The sequence below is a fragment of the Anopheles darlingi genome, chromosome 3, assembly GCF_943734745.1.
Source record: "Anopheles darlingi chromosome 3, idAnoDarlMG_H_01, whole genome shotgun sequence".
Classification (NCBI taxonomy): Eukaryota; Metazoa; Arthropoda; class Insecta; order Diptera; family Culicidae; genus Anopheles; species Anopheles darlingi.
In genome coordinates this window covers 39,386,867-39,399,401 of record NC_064875.1, presented here as the reverse complement: position 1 = coordinate 39,399,401, position 12,535 = coordinate 39,386,867, and the positions used below count along the sequence as shown (strand labels likewise).

Sequence of the window (12,535 nt, the reverse complement as noted above, 5' to 3'; positions counted from 1 at the left end):
TTTGTTAGAAGACATATTGCGTGACAGTGCAGTTTCGGTGGAAACTTCTAAAACAAAAGTCTCGAGCATCGATTGATATTGGGTTCACTTAAAAAGTAGCAAACCACTTGGCGTGCACGGTTTATCATTTCTTTTTCCAACAAAGTTATGTTTCGGAATGCCGTTTGTATGTCGTTCGGAATGTTTTCTAAGCTCTTATCATCAACCCCAACACCGTTTGCACTATTCGCACATTTCCGTGGTAGCTAACTATTCATTTATGCCGCATGACATTGAGAACAACGTGTGTGAGCGGCATCTCTAGCTATCTTCATGAGTGAATTAAAATGCTTTCTGAAACACAACAGTATACATCTCCGAGGCGAGTATGCACGTAAATTATCATAAATAGAAGCGTTGCTGGCGCCCAAACGCTGGCGCAATATAAAAACAATATTTTCGTTTCCGTCCGTAATCGTTCACCTTCGACGTTGTTTTTAATTAATTCGAAGAGCATTTTGTCCTCGCGAGTGCTAGACTGCCCTCCCCTTTAGCTACAGCGACATTTTGTGACCACGCAACTCTTCTGTACACACTAGTTAACGATCGAATGTAAAATGCGAATTGTGAATGTCGTCCATGCTAAGGGCTTGCGTTTAATGTGTGTATGCATAGTCTATATGAAGCGCTTATGAAATCATTTTTAATTTATATCCATTCTATATGGCGCATGGCAGTATGTCAGCATTGGTAACGCTGTGCAAGTAATCAATTTATACGAAATAGTGACCATTCCATCGAAATTACGGATGGATGTATGTCGGCATCGAGAGAAGAATGTTATAATTTGAAATGCTTATGCACTGCTGGCTTATCCGCTTCCGTATTCTACTGATGGCAGTGTCTGAGGCCGTGTGAGTGCTTTCAATTTGCCGTATAAATCATCTGCTCGGTGTGCCAAGCGTCCACATCATCCCATGCACTTGCACCAGTTAGCTTCGTTGCATACTTTGCATACCGTCGAGTGCATCAACCACCGGACCACTAGGGGAACGGAAAATCAATAAGTGAATTGCATCGCGCGGGGCGTATGTATGCGTATGACCTCGAGCAAATAATGGAGACACGATGTGTGGTGGTCGCCGGCCTGGGGAGGCCAGACAACGAATTTATGTCGTGCACAGACGCTATCGATCGTAACCAGATAACAGGGCACAGGTACACTGGGTTTCCGATTCAGCCTCTCTGTTCTGACCACTCCAGTTGGTGCCGCGATTCGTCGTATTTATTGAGTTCGATTAAAGTGCAATATCTTCTCCTTGGCATCGCTACATCTATCTAAGCGATGGACTTTCCCGTCGTGCCGGCGCCAAGAAATCGGGAACGAAAAGGGAAGAGGAAGAAGCAAGACGCCCAGGACGCCGCGGCTACCAGCTGAGCAAGAACTCCGAAGTGTCATCCGGCGTGTGAAAAAAGAAACATTTTAATTGAAATCAATTCCTTGGAAACGCTCTGCTGCTGGGGCGAGAGAATGCAGCCAGCTTCCTCTCGCGTCAGGTATCGGGTTCGCGTCGGAAAGCATAAATTGTTCCGATTAATTGCTTTAGCACCACCAACAGCGACGACCACTTGCTCCAGGCTAGACGATGGTATGTGGAGCTACGTCTGTAAGCATTTAAAGCATTGTTCCAAAGGAAGGACAACTTTCCTCTCCTGAAGGATTACATTGAGTTCTATCATTTTGCAGTGAATCCAGTCCAGTTCATTGGAACGTGATTTGTCTTTCCAACAAATGTAGCTTCATCATTCAATAGCCATTACCAAGCGTACAGTGTGAAGGAAAAAGTTGAAAAGTTGGTCCCCCTCCATCCATAGAGCAAGCATATTATGGCTGTCAGTTGTGCAGAGGCTTCGGAAGTCGTGTTCCATTTACTCCGGTGGCACACGCTCGCTGGCACTTTATTTTGTGCTTCACGTGGCTGCGAAACCTCAATGCATCGGTGGAGCATCCCTTTTTGCACTTGATTGCCGTGGACCGTGCCACGACGAACACTATGGAAAGTGCTGGTATATTCATGCCGACCATAATTGCTACCGGGCATAAAAGAAACAAAATACTACGTTGGGCAGGAATCAGTAGGAAGGTACGGAGAGGAAGTGGGGAATAAGCACTCCAAAGTTCCACTGCCAATAATCTAACGATGTCATTACACCGAAGTCATCGTACCGGTGGTGGCGGAGGTACACACCGAAGGACTCTTCGGTCGGTCGTGAAAGTGAACGTTGGGGAATCTTGCTTCTCGTTCTGTTCTTCGAGCAATATCCTCGCAGTGGCACCTGCCCCCAGGAGAATCCAGGGGCACGGGGTTAGGCGTTGGCAACGACGCTACTTTTCCAGACAGAAGGCAAAGACCTTACCTGCCCGCGCTGTCTGGCGATGGTGGATTTACCTGCAGAAGGAGGGAGGGAAGGTTGTTTTCCCTTCGCCTTTTGCCATCATCTTTTATATCATTCCTCGAGAGATTCCGGCAAAGCACGTGCTTCTGTGCCAACGAGGAAAATGGAGGAGGGTCCTCATTATTCATTTTTCTTCCGACGCATGAATAGCGTCCTTCGCCATCGCTAGAAGGATATCATTCGAACGAGTCTCACTGTGGCGGCGAGAGTATTGAGGCAGTGAATGATGCTACCGTTTTTTTTGCCTTCTACCGGTTCTTTTGATTAGAGCGTCGCCCTCCCGTGGGTGATTTATTTTCATTTCTGTCACGTATGTGTTTCTGCTGTTGCTGATTTAAAGGTTCACAGCACCCTACATCTTTAAAAGCTAGCCGCCAAAAAACTTTAATGGCAAAGCAGCAAAGACTTTGGATAATATTGTAGGATTATCCGTACTTGATGAGTTATTTGTACCGAGTTTTCAGTGTATGAATTTGATCCGTCGAGTGAAAAGTTTATGAATTTTCTAAGAAAAATTCTATGAAATCGTTCGTGGAATCGAAGATATGCGCACGCGATTGACGGCGGCTACGAGAAATCAATGTTATCCTCACAGAGGCCTTACTGTCTGTCGGTTTTATACATGACTAATCAATTCTGTTACAGCACTACCAAGACTGCTAGGCTAGTCTAATAATCGATCAAGCGACGATTGCATAAGCCCGGTAACCGACGAATGACCTCTTGGTTATGCAACTTTCTTAAACTTCTCCCCCAGCAACAAATCATCACCTGTCAGCAAATCTCAAACAAGTGCGCCTCCATCAGCTTCATTCTAATCCCTCTTGTTGCTGCTACGTTTTTGAAAAGTTTGTATAAACAACAATGCATCCAATTGTCAACAATGCGGCCATTCTCGTACAGAATGTTCCGTGTCTCGGTCTCAGGGTTAGACGAAACACTTGCTACACGTTACCAGAAGCGTCGAGAGGCTAGAGCTGCTAGAAGCTAAACTCTCCGGTTGTTGGCTACGACGGTGCATCGCACTGAACCACACCGTCATCGGTGGTTTGCTCGGTAGCATGGACAGTAGGTAGCAGCTACCTAACGCGACGATCAATCGCTTAGGTGATCGATCAATTAAACATTAATGGTCCATCGCGGGAGCGCGGAGACGGCTGTTGCCCTTTTCTGTCAACTCGTAATGCATCATGTAAGCCACCCAGGGCGCGTAGTGTAGATCGATCAATCTTGTCATCCGTTTTCCAAAGAGCAGCGATCACTGCCGCAAGCCGGTAGCAATGCATTATTTCATAAATTTCTTTCATTTCTCTTGGAACGCGACATTTTCTTATGTTTCAATCATGTGTTAGTGAACCATTTCTCTAAGTAATAGAATACTCTACATTTGTAATAGAGTCTAGTAGTTTCAAATGCAAAGCAAAAAAAAGAAGATTTGTTTGTGATAGCCTGGCTTTTCCTGTTTTTTATGATGCTACCTATTTATTAAAGACATTTATGCAGCTGTTATCCGCAACTGAGTCTACCGGTTGGCTATGTGTTCCAAGGTATCTCAGTTATCATCCAAACCAAACAAACAAGTGATGGTGAATCCCCTATATGCGTCATTATATGCTTCCGAAACGTGTCGGTTAGCTTTATCGAATGGCAATTGTATCGAACTCTAAAATAAGCTGAAGCTGTCACGTTATCGACAACATCGCCATAGAATGGCGTCTCATGAAACGATTGTATTGTCGCCCTGTCGCAAGTAAGAGCGTTTAAATAGTAAAAACACGTCACATACCTGGCAGCCTCGAGACAGACAATAATCGAAGTGTTTATTGGTTTTTATCTTTACATTATTGGAAATACCCTTGTAACCGTTCCTATCCTATTGATCCTGTTGCGCTGCGGAATCCACCTTTGTTTAAGGTTAACTAAACCAATGAATGAATGCAGTGGAGCGATTAAAGTAAAAGTACATTATATTAAGTGCATATTTGCTTTCTTCCAAATGTCATCGTTACTATGCACCATTCATCACCGTGAAAAGCGCGGTTGCTAACTATTTTTCCATTTGCCAATTGCAAAAATTATGCTAGATCGATCGCTAGAGAAAACAAAGCTCTTACGAGACACCCTCTAGTCTCGTGTTATCGACGCGAGTCCCTCACAAGCGCAAAACAGTGAAGTAATTCTAGCCTAAATGAATGTCAAACCCATTATCGTAATGATATCATTACAGAGTCATTCTACCAATGGCCATGGTGACAATCCGGTTCATGCTCAATGTTAATGTCACTTCTCCGTTGCACGCACAGCCCGCGGATGAACGATAGGATGTTTAAATATCGAAGGCTTCTCAATTTAATGTGTGCCACTGATAGAAAACAGATGTACAGAATATTTACAATGCCGTCTTCATAATAATCCCACAAACCCGCCAAATGGTCGCAGAAATGGTCTAGGTCTCTAGATATATGACCCAGATGGTTTCCCAAATTTCCCCACCAGCTGTGGCAATTTTAGCTCCTTTCTTACCTCGCTCTCTACCAATGCCAAACCGAACCACTCACACTGGATGGCGTCTGCGAATTCGGATCTGCCAGGTTCCCGGAAAGCGCGTTGTAAACCGGTGGCATTGTGGTACACAAGGGTACCGGGTGATGAAGAAACAGGTGATGACTTCTTGACACACTTTTGCCACAATTCGGGACGCGCTGATGGCGTCCGATCGCCATTTCGCCAATACCGAAGAGAATTAGTCCTTTCGATGAAGTCAGCAGCAAACGATTTGGGACACGGTCAACGGCTTATCATAAATCGTGGCTTCGTAATAGAATTAGAATTGGGCAGCCGGGAGGGCGCGATGTTTATGATTAAGCGATAGCGGGGACGCGCCAATTTACATTTTATGTCATATCGATGACTGCCGTCCCTTGTGTTGGAGCTGGAGGGAATTTTCGTTTTCATTGCTCATTGGCCGAGTTGCGTCGTTGGTGTTGAGCTGCGAATTTAAAGAATGCTCGTACGTGTCACAATGTAGGCCACATTCTTCACCTTGCACAAGCTTAAGCTGCATTGCTTCCCTTTAAGTTGTTTTGCAGCTGCATACTTCATAGTTGTTGCTACTAACCTACCTACAGCGCCTGTCCGATGATTCAGCGATCGGTTACAAATGACCACCACCACCGGGGGATAGGTTTCGTGGTTTTTCTCGTTTTCAATTCACTATTGTGCTGTGTATTTGAAATGCGTCATGTTATTTGGTGTGTGTGCGAGGAGGGGCCGGGGAACAAATCATGATTTATTTTAGAGTTTCATTCATCCGGCGTACCGGTCGCCGTCGTGCTGATCCGGGTGCACTAGCATATGCTCGAACGCTCAAAAACAGCAACAACACCGTCCGTGAGAAGCAGAGAAAAAACAACAATCGTGTGCTGGCCTGGCTAGCTCATCATACGACTGATCGATCCTAATCCGGGCAGCGCATGGCATCTCACTCGTAGCTCGTGCTCGTTGCTGTTCACACGCCATTACTCATTCCGAGCACCGAAATGACATTGAAAAGGTAACGGAAGATCGCTTGGGTTTATGGTGAGTTGCGTTTCGCTTCCCATCCCCCATACCTTCAGTCTGTTTCGGTTCGGGTGTGTCGATGGGTTTGGGGTGGTGCCTGTTACGCGAAGCTCTTCTGCAAACAATCTGGCGAATACGCGAAGACGCGGTGCGGTACTGGGAGTCTCTAATCAAACAGCAGCCTAGTGCCGCGCCGCGTGCTGTTGGATATCAATATGGCCACGGTTTGATTGAATTTGAACAGCATTTTGGAAAGACGGGCCACCATACCGACGGCTGGCACGCGTACACTGCGCTCATGTACACGATAAAGTTTGTTTCACACAACTCGTACATGATCGAGAAGATTCGCACCCGCCAATGAGTTGCTTCAATACTGTTCGGCATCCTGCTTCTTTTTGAACAAGGAAAAAAAGTTGTTTTAAACAATTCAACGAGGGCTTACATATCTCCATACTTAAGCTGTTAATTGGTTTGGGAGCGACACAATCCAAGAGGTTGTTTGATAGAACGTTCATGCAAATTGATTTGAAAAGTAAGTTTGTGCTCAATATCAGGATTTGAGGAAATGTTACTAATTGCGCGAATGATGCTTTCAACAAATTCCATTGCAAACCATGAAAAAGAGTTTTCAGTTGTTTGGTATTCCTGTTTTGATATTTTTTTTCTTGAGTGATACGCCATTCGCTACGCAGATGGCCGATCAATAGAGATCTGGTCCCGGGCATGATCGGTAGGATGCTGTAACATGACGTCGCATGCTGGTATCAATGACATCATGCTACTAGCAACGTTAGATCCTGATCGTGCACGATCCCCGTTATTGTTGTCGGACACGCCCGCCTCCTCACGCGGTAGACAATCTGGAACTAATCGCTCCGTATGAGTGCACCAGAGAATCATTAACCATTGGTCACTGGCTGAGTGTGCTGTGTTAATGTAAACTTAATTTCATCGATTCTAAATGATTATTGTGCATCATGCATCAATTTAATCGTCTTTCTTTTTCTGTTTTCGTTTCAGGTGAGTAATTTTCTCTTGTTACACTCGTGTGTAAGCGGGGCGAATGTCAATACCAAAAGGTACCTCGGTGGTAAGCAGCTGGAATCACGATCACTGTTCCTGCATTGATGACTTGCTCCGGCATTGATGTTAAACATTGCGTTACAATTTTAAGCGAAATTTACATTATTTCAATGAACCATACAAACTCACGCCATACCCCATTGTCTCACGTGTTCTAGAGTAACAAGTACGATGGAAGAAAATGCCATTCCCCGTGCTCGAGAAGCACACGGTCAAGATGACGAGAAAGAATGTTTGCTCACGTCCTTCGCCGCCGCTGCGTTGGGTGCGCTATAGATCGCGCGGGCGATCGCGACGGCGACGACGACGACGACGACGACGGTGATCAGCAAAAGCTCAAAAAGCTTTTGCGGAGAATCACGAGAACGCGCGTTGTTCGCGATGCCAGAGATCAGAGAGTCAAACGCGCAGAGAGTTATCTGTTGCTCTCTTGCTGAATGCATTTTCTCGTTGTTGCATGAGTAAAGCAAGAGATGATCGTGATCGTGAAAATTGAAGATCCATTCCCACACGCTCTCCAACGCTCTCGATCCTCGATCGCGCCAATGCTCTCCACAAATGATCCACGGCGCGCGCGTGCGCTTACTCTCGCTCGCTCTGCGAGAGCGGTGGTAGCTCGAGCGATCGCTCATCGCTATACTAAGGAGTACTCGCGGTAAAACCCGCCGCGTGCTCAAGCTTTAGTGAGTTTCGGAGGCGCGTTCAGTGAAGACGTATGTGTCGTATTTGTATCGCGACAGTTTTACGGTTTTTCCAAGTTTCTAGGCACACCTTCCCACTAATACCGTGTACTACCGCGCAGCCCTCTTATCGAGAACATACGATACGAATGTAGATACTACTTTATATCTTCTACTATCAGTTCAGTGCATTTAATATTCGCGATCCCCATTCTCGATCTGAAAGTATCATCGCGCTCTTCGAGTCCATCCATTAGCCAGCCCTCCGAGAGTCGATCCCCAAATATACTCGGTCGCGGTTCGCGTGATGCTAGACCGTTCGACCGTTGCAATTGCAGCCCCATCATACACACATTCACATCCTCCCCTGCATTTGCAGCACTGCATTGCAGCCATCGAAGTGCCTCTGCTGGTGCTGCTGCTGTTGCCCCTTTCGCCTTGAGTGTTTTGTGAGTTGCGCGCGCGTGTACGTGTTGCCCGTAAACGTAGCCAATAGAGTTTCACAGACCCGCTGCTAAGCCCTTCCGCTGGTGCAGCGTGTATGTGTGTGTGTGCCTTATTTCGTGTGCGTGTGTGTCTCTGTGTTTGTTCGTTTGTGGTGGTGGGTTTTGGAGGGAGGCTCGCTAACCCAATGTTTTTCCCTTTTACGCGCTTTCCACGGTGACGGCACGGCGCGTGTTTCGCTTGCGCTCTGGCCACTATACTACCCAGCTTCGCGGACACATACAGTACGATGGTGTGGGGTTTGAAGGTGCTGCCGCTGGTGACAGCGAAGCGTAAAGTGATTTTGGGTGCGCGACTTTGCGACAGTTTATAAGCGTGTGTGTTTATGTGTCTGTGTGTGTCATTGGGTTGCAATCGTGGGGATTCCTTTGTGGCAACTCTGCCACTGCAACCGAAAAGAGCGAGAGAGAGAGGCACGTACAATGTGTTCAAAACTGTTCAATCCAAAACACGACGTCAAGCTTCTGCAGGGGTTTTACAAAACGAGATCACACTTTTGTGACGAAAGATGCATTCACTGCCGGTTTTTTGTGTACATGTATTTATAGCGAGATGAAGATCGTGATCAAAAATTGGCCCATAACTAGCAGACAAACAATAGATTTCAAGCGACGAACCTTCGTTTCTTTTTTTCTGTGCTCTGGCAAAGATCAAATTGTCTCCAGAAAAAAACTTTAGCATAAGCGTTGTATTCTTTCCGCTTAGGATGGTTCTAGTGGTAATCTCCCCACAATTAACAACATTCTTACCTAAGTCGTGAAATCCTCTCATGCGGAATCTCCTCCCGGTTCACAGAAACATAACTCGTTTCAGCATCATCGATCCATCTCTGTGAGGGTTGGATCGGATTGGAGAGAAGTGTGTTAGAATGTCTTGTGATTCCAAAAGATGGCTTCGGTAAAAAGAAAAAAAAAACAACACAGGGGGAAAGAATGAATATTCATATTTGATTCGCTTCTTCCCTCCCCCTCCTCCCACTCTATCATGCGCACTATCGGGTTTTGGGTCGGGGGAATCACTTGTGTGACGCGCGAGAGACAAACAAAACCCAGCTACACACCTCCAGCAAACACGCACTTATGTCGGGGAGATCTTGGCTTGCAGAAGATCAATTCATCTCCCGAGCCCACCACACCACAGCCAGGCAGCCAGCCAACCAGCCAGCTTAGCGGTGTCGTCGTCGTCGTCTGCGGTAAATTCTTACCGCTTTCCAATCGATCCGGTTTTACCCGCGACGCGACTTACGGGATGGTAGATCGGTGAGGGAGACCAACCCCTCTCCCCGGTGGGGCAAGGGCGAAGGGTTTAGGGAGAAGCAAGCGATCGGTCGCTGGCAAGCTATTTGACGGACAAGACCTCCACCACTGGCAGGTGACAGAAGACCAATCCCGGGAATCATCGCTAGCTGGGCTCGAGGCCGGCTCTTCTTGATTAACGGTGCACCGGTGGACTGCAAAGACCCCTCCCCTTTTCCCTGCCGCCTGACGCCTCCTCGTCACGAGAGATCGCTGCAGACGCTTTGCCAGTTCCGTGCGGTTGATGTTGTTGTTGGGGCACGAGGGAAAATGAAAACCACAGACTCTGACTCGAGCGCATCGGGTGAATGTTTGTGTGTGTGTAACAGATAGAGAGACAGAGAGAAAAAGAAAGAGAGAATGTTAGCTGGCAAAAAAAAGGGACAGGAATCACCTGGTACGTGCTCACAATCGCCATCGCCAGCGTGTGGAGCAGCTCAGCTTTTGACGTCCATGTCTGAGTGTCCCCTACAACAGCGTCAACATCATGTACACACACACACGCACAGCTAGTGGTGCGTCACGGGAAAGTATGCTAAGGCTTTAAAAGGTGCGCCAACCAACCACCACCACTCTTCCGGCCCGGCGATCAGGCGCTCTACGGGATCTACGACCGTTCCCGATGCCATCGTCGTCGTCGTCGTGGTGTTGTGCTGGCGCTGTGTTTGGTGTACGACCTTCGAGACCTTCGAGAGATGCTGCTGCGTCTTCCAGACGTGTGCCGGAGGGGACCTTCACGGTCGATCGATTCACTTTGGAAAGCAATTCCCGGACATCAATCATCGATCGAACCGTGTCGCAAAAGGGGATTGATCGGATGGCCTCTTCGTCGTGGTTTCGTGTAAGGTTTCTATACATAAGGGGCCAGGGGCGTCCTGTCAGCCAGTGAAGAACCGATTGACCTACCGGCGCGCCGCCGTCTTGCTGGTGTTGGACACAGTTATCGCTAATGGCCTTTGCCTGATAGGCGACCGCCGCCCTAGTGTGTAATGTTGCTAGACTTTAAAAGCAGACCTCTCTGCCAACCAGCCAACCAGTCAGGCAGAGTAGTTTTCTGCAGCGCCTCACGTACACAGGCTAACGGGAATGAGAGTGCCGAGACCACCGGCAAACCAGCGCGACCGCGAGTGGGCCACGGGGCTGTGTGCGGTGTTATGTAAGGTGCGCGATTTTGCTATTTTGGAGCAAAATTGGTAGCGAATCGTTAGTGCGCGCCCTCTCGCATCGTGAAATAGTTTCGTTGATGAGGTTTCTTTCTGTTTTGTTTTATGAAGTGAATGTTGCCCACAAAATGCAGAAGACTCTCGGCTCCGGTCTCTCACCTCACCATAATTGCACCTTCGTTTAGCTTCGATTGAAGCTGCTACGATCTAATCTCGAAGTGGATTGAATCATTTTCTCTATTACAATGCCATGAGCTGAGACTGCATGCAGCATGTGCTGGTGGTGCTGGTGGTGGTGGTGGTTGTTGCTGCAGTTGTGCAGCACTCTACTCTTCATTGGCGCTTGCTCGACGTTGGCCATAAAAGCAAAAGTAAAGCATGCAGTTCACAGTGTGTGCGCGCGAGCGCGCCACGCATGACTCCCATCCCTGTAGTCCTCGCCCTCGGCTTTTCGGCCTGAACGATGACGAATTGAGGCAATTTTCCATCGAACACACGGACCACAATCCAATGCCCCTCCCCGCAACCCAACAAAATCCTTTGGCACGTTTTCGTTCACGTCCACTGCGAGAGGAACGGTCCAAGCGGTGGCCGGTCATCGGTGGTGGTGGTGGTGCGCCGGCGTGACATGGATGTTAATACCACCGCCGCGGTGCGCACATTGACCGCAATGAGCACAACGACGATTCGGCGGCGATGTGCGCCCGCGTGCCTCCTTTTGCAATCTTACCTAGTGCCATTCAACTTTTCGGCCGCTGAACGCCATCAGTAGCACGATCCACACACTCTAGTACGCTACTATCGTGTCTCTAGGGCGATTTTGTAATACTAATTACATTGTATTTTGTGTTGGGATTTTATTGACGAGGATTTACTACTTAAAAGGAAGTTTCTAGTGTTGTGCGCGCTCAGATCGAGTCTTCTTAGTTGCGATCGAGGTTTCTTTCGCTTACGTTTTGCTTCGATATTTCTATCCATCAAGCGAAGGCAGCATCATCAATAAAGGAATAAAAACGTTTTTTTACTTTCCCAAAACAAAAAAAACGTGTCAAGTCCAAGCGTGTCCAGTGCGATTTGTGTGTCCGTCGCGACAATAGCGCTATTTGCTGGGATATATTATTATTCCTGCCTTCACCCCTCCGAATCGAAGGATTCATGGCCAGGATGTGGCTGGCTGGCTGTGGTCGAAGATTTATTTTTATTGCCCTTCGAGACAGGCCTCTCGCTACGGATGTGCGACTTTCTGCAGCACTACGACTCTCGTGCTTTCCAACATTACCATGACGAGGGCAATATAATCGGATTTTTTTTCTGTACCATGATGGCAGCAATGGCAAACCGGGCGGGGTCGGGGTTTTAGAAATGAAGCAGCAGAAAATGTTTTCTATCTCTAAACAGCGGGGTCGTCTCACGCGCACACAGGAAGAGTGTAATTCTTTTGTTCGCCGATTTTTGCCATTCGATGGCGGAAGAAAGTAACCTCTGTTCTGTTTGTTCCCTTCAATCGCTTTGATCTTATCATCTGATCTGCCAGTAAGTGCACCAATTGGAGCGGAAAGCTCTCTTAACGGCACGCAGCTCGAACACGCCGACATTGTCTCTGAGAAGAACCGAATAGAACCGTTAGCACGCGTGTTGCGAGCGGTGATAAGTGCTGTGCGTGCGCGGATCTGGCGATCAGATTGGATCAGAATTCGCGATACATACCTCGTGGCCGCTACGCATCCGATCAACAACGTGATCAACGCAAACGCAACGTGCTCTCCTCCGATGCCGCCGGCACTGGAAAGCTGATGCCCGCGTCCCAACG

At 47.6% G+C, this 12,535-nt stretch overlaps 1 protein-coding gene across 5 annotated transcripts in view; it reads left to right on the top strand.

The window, feature by feature from the left end:
* The window catches only part of LOC125957703 (tyrosine-protein kinase Src42A), a 74,484-nt gene that overhangs the window by 20,707 nt on the left and 41,242 nt on the right, over positions 1-12,535 (top strand). The window contains exon 1 of one of the 5 annotated variants that reach the window (XM_049690569.1): positions 7,730-7,914. The exons of 1 other annotated variant lie outside the window; for it this stretch is intronic. The gene's annotated coding sequence lies outside the window, so the exon portion shown is untranslated. Of the gene's footprint in view, positions 1-7,729; positions 8,230-12,535 lie in introns of those variants that run through there. 3 more of the 5 variants (XM_049690567.1, XM_049690568.1, XM_049690570.1) reach the window with 3 other exon arrangements.